Raw genomic sequence first — 5,059 nt, 5'->3', positions numbered from 1 at the left:
AAAACTTACAGCATGTTGAATGTAAAAACAAAGGAAATGTTGGTACTGTGTTAGCGAGCTAAAAAGAAAAGAAAAATTCTCTCAATTAGAGTAACAAAATATTCCTTTTGCAGTGTGGATGGCTTTTAATTGTTAACTGAAATAAAAGTAATATTAAACAATATTCTTTCAAGACTACTTAAAGGGGTTCTCCGGCATTTGGTATTTTTTAATATACTGCTGGTGCATATAAAACTATAAACATAAACATCGTATGCTTACTTCTCCCCGCTTCCCCGATGTCCTCTTATGGTGTCACCGGTGCCCCTGCTGACTGCAGAGCCTCCACTTCCAAGACGTCTCAGGGGTGACAGCCCGCTCAGCCAATCACTAGCCGTAGGGCTGTCCTGTCTCAGTCAGTGATTGGCTTAGGGGGCTGTTATTGCCTAGATGAGTTTGTCTCGTAAGTGGAGGTTCTGCCATCAGTAAGGGACAATGGTAAAGCCAGAAGAGGACACTGGGGGAGTGTGGACAGGTAAGCATAGGATGTTTATTGTTTTATATGCATGAACCAGTATATTAAAAAAATACTAAATGCCGGACAACCCGTTTAAGTCTCTGTATCAGGAATGACTTAAAGAGGCATTGGAAAAGACACATATGTGCAAGGAAGAAAAGAGAATCAGAACTCAGCACACAGTTCTTGTAGGTAAAGATGAGAGAATCTACAGTAGGAACGAAGCAAAGCACATCAGTCTGTGGGGCTTTGAAGTCTGCTCTGCTCCCTGCCGCTCCTCCCCGGGTGCTGGGAAAAGATAGATCCAGTCTTCTTCTTCTCCCAGTTTCATAGGACTGGATGCAACTTTTCCCAGCACATGGGGAGAAGCAGCATGGAACGGAGCAGACTTCAAAGCTTGCAGCCCGATGAGCAGGATGCAGATAGGAACAAAGTGCTTTGCTTTGTTTCTACAGGAGAGGCGCTCATCTCTACTTGTAAGTTACTGACCTCCAGTATTATAAGCACCACTCATATTGATCTAGTTGGATCTAGTTGATGATGAAGGTACATTCAATACAGAGTTATAAGCAGAATTAAGAAACTTGACCTTTTTATGGGACAGGGCAAGTGGATTAAGCATTTTCCAGGGTTTTAGAGTTAGCTGTTGTTTAATAAGTGAGCTCCACTCCACTGTGTGAGGGGGAGGACTAGGATCTTCCTAGGATGGGTTTAAATTTTCTGCAGTCTTCAAATGTGCCAGGGATATAACACCTTCTTCCCCACCACCACTGGCCCTGCTTGGAGCTCATCTTGCAGATGACTGTCAATCAAGCAGGGTCAGGTATGGGAGGGGGAGTGATGTGGCTTTCCAACCTGCAGCAAATCCGAAACTTGGGAAAGCCTCTATGACATTCCTCACTAGAGGATACAGACATTTTTCTACAACCTGGTAGCACAGCTGGATATATGAAAGGTACCATGTGCCTTCTTGACCTAACAGCTATATGACAGTGTCAGCAGTTTGATTCACAGATTCACTTTAATTGATTCACAGATTCACTTTAATAGCCGTGTAAATATCCGAATCCGAATAAATTTGCATTTGAGTCAAGGTTTCTGCATGGATTGCGAAGCAGAAATTTCCACCTTTTAAATTTGCTTTGTGGACAAGTTTAAAAGTTTAAATGGATATAAATTCAGATACCTCATCTGCACCCCATTCCTGTCACATGGTATAAATCCTTGTGACAAACTCATTCCTGTGTTAAGTCTATCAAACACTGTCATGAACTTGTGTTCTCTGACAACTTCTGTAGCTATATTAAAAGGCAATTTTAAATTCCAAGGGGATAAAAGGGTGTGAGAGTACAAGTTCATGACAGCCCTTGACACATTTAACACAGGCCTGAATCTGTCAAAAGGATTTATGTTATCATCTAAGGAATGTGATCCTGAGATAGCGGGGGTAACAGGTATCGGAACTTTATATATGTGCAGAGACAAACATTGTGTCTTTGAACTAAGTAAAAGTGTGCTCCAGGACTGGTATACTGATTGCCTATCTTAATGCTGGGTTTACATGGAGCGATAATTCGCCCGATCATATGATTAACGATTTCAAAGTAACAATTTTTTTTTTTTATAACGATCAGTGTTTAGACGGAATAATACATTGTACGGAAAAATCGTTTTGCGATCGTTTTGCGATTGCTTAAGCCTATCTCGCACATAGGTTAAATCGGTGAATGACTGTTTACACGGAACGATCTGCGAATTTTTCGCGAACGACCAACGACGATTTGAGAACATGTTCAAAGATCAAAATGAACGATTTCTCGCTCGTAGCTTGATCGTTCACTGCGTTTACACGTACAATTATCGTTCAAATTCGATCGTTATCATGCAAATTCGCACGATAATCGTTCCGTGTAAACGCAGCATTGGCATAAACTTTTAATATCACCATTCATGGGGTCCTTCTCCCAGCACCATTACTGATCAGCTGATTATACGGTCGGTGGGGAAGGGTGAGCACTCTCTTGTATTAAAGGGTTCACAGTCAATGCTCTTGGCATTGAAGTGAATGCAATACTAGGTACTACTGCTACACAATATATGGAGCCATGCTTGGTAGGATGTAATGCGGATGCAGTGCCAACATAAGACCTACAGCCACTTTAATCAGTTGATCACCTATTAAAATAATAAGGGATCACAATTTCCCTCTTGTTATGCCAAAAAGTGGAAAAAGGACATCAACACTAAGTTAACACATGCCATGTGGCCTCAACTATGGGTTAATATTGCAAATAGTACTCTCGATTTATATATGCTAAAATTATTAAAATGATATTAAGTATCCACCAGGATAGCCCATGTGGTCCCCGGGTACTCTCCAAACTGCTTTGTGGGCTATATGTGACCCAAAAATATACATGAAATATGGTGGGAATGCCCCATAGTTGCTATTTGGTCCCAGGTCTATGATCTATTCAGTTACCGGCTCTTCTTTCAGTGAACCCTGGGAAGCCCTACTCAACCTGTCCATTGAGAGAATCAGTTGCAGTGAACTCAGGATTTTATGGTTGAATTACTATCTAATCAATAAAAAGCTAGCAGGGAACCCAAAGAGCCTGAACATTTTTGCAGAACTCTCTACAGGTGGATTTGCACATTCATTCATAGGCTGTGATGACCTTAATGACCTGCATGCCCACTTATTAAGAACTAGACAGAGAGGGCTATTAAAATCACGTGGAGGCATTTTGGCATGAAAAATTTCTACCAATTTATACACAGGCCAGAATACACTCAGCTGTGGCTGCCGTGAGGGAAGAGGCCACATTATCCAAAATCAAATGGTTATCATTGGCATATAAAGCCACATATTCCTTCACCTTTCCATAATGAAAGTTACCCGCTAAAATGTCTGCACACAGCCTTGCAGCCATAGGCCCCTATTACACCAACAGATTATCTGACAGCTTTCTCCAAATCCCATCCTAGCAAACACTCCGACAGGAATGACCCAGCCCCTGGGATGAGAAGGGAGGTCCTGCAGAAATGAAACATAATCGGACACTACATTATCATATAATATTATCATAAGTAAGGAAGAACTGAGGAAGAATAATGTACTTTACAAGTGAGCTCAGTGATTGCTGTTTTATTAAAATCAGCAATCCTGGTGTGGTTTTTTTTTCCCCCCTTCGTTTACGCCGTTCACCACGTGGGAACAATAATGTTTTATTGTAATAGATCGGACAATTCGGCACGCTACAATATGTTTATTTATTTATTTTATATTTTTATAATGGGCAAGGGGGTCTTTTAAACTTTTATTGGGAGGGGGATTTATAAGGGGTTTCTAATACTTTTTAAAACTTTTTTTATTACACTTTTTTTTTTACACTTTTCATCACTGTTAAATATGCAATCAGTAGATTGCATGTACTGATCTATGCTATGACATAGCATAGCATAGATCAGTGTTATCGGTGATCTATGTATAGAGCCAGCCTGAGACTCTATACATAGATGGCCGATCCGACAGGACGGAGGAAAGAGGCTTACAGGGCATGGCTGCGGGGGTCCCGATCACTCAGTGACAGATGCTTGATCTGTTTCTGAGTACCTTAAACCCGCAGCTGCGTCTCATTAACCCCTAAACGCCGCGATATATAGTGATCACGTTTAGGGGTTAATGAGACGCAGCTGCGGGATCACAGCTGCCTCTCATTACCTCCGGCCCCAGACACACAGTAGGGATGTATATATACAGATTGCTGATGGTAAGGGGTTAAATTTATAGTGGGCATTGTGTCAGTGGAGATTCTAGAGTGAGTACTTAATTGACTTTCTTCACTAATCTCCCTGAGCTCAGTGATTGCTGTGTTTTGCTAACAAGTGAGCGCCACAGTTCTACCTTACTTAAAACAATAATATAGAGACTCTAAGTTCTGATGTGCGTCACTGAAAATTCGAGTTGGGAGCTGCAGTGACTTTGCAGTGTCTAGAGACGTGAGTTGGAGTATGAAGATGAAAAAAAAAAACGTATATATACAGTATATATTACTGAGGGCCACCATCAGGAATTTCAAGGCCCCATACAGCCAAATTGTCTGGGCCCCCCCCACTAACAAAAAATATGGAACGTATCTTTGACTCAGGGCCGGCCTTTGGGGGGTGCGACCTGTGCGACCTATATCCTCATATACCATAGCAGAGCCCCCTCATACACTGTTATAATCCCTCCTATATCCTCATATACAATAGCAGAGCCCCCTCATACACTGTAATAATCCCTCCTATATCCTCACATACCATAGCAGAGCCCCCTCAGCCCCATACACTGTAATAATCCCTCCTATATCCCCATATACCATAGCAGAGCCCCCTCATACACTGTAATAATCCCTCCTATATCCTCATATACCATAACAGAGCCCCCTCAGCCCCTCATACACTGTAATAATCCTCCTATATCCTCATATACCATAGCAGAGCCCCCTCATACTCTGTAATAATCCTTCCTATATCCTCATATACCATAGCAGAGCCCCCTCATACTCTGTAATAATC

This window comes from Dendropsophus ebraccatus, chromosome 7 (assembly GCF_027789765.1).
Source record: "Dendropsophus ebraccatus isolate aDenEbr1 chromosome 7, aDenEbr1.pat, whole genome shotgun sequence".
NCBI lineage: Eukaryota > Metazoa > Chordata > Amphibia > Anura > Hylidae > Dendropsophus > Dendropsophus ebraccatus.
Note: the sequence above shows the minus strand (reverse complement) of the source record.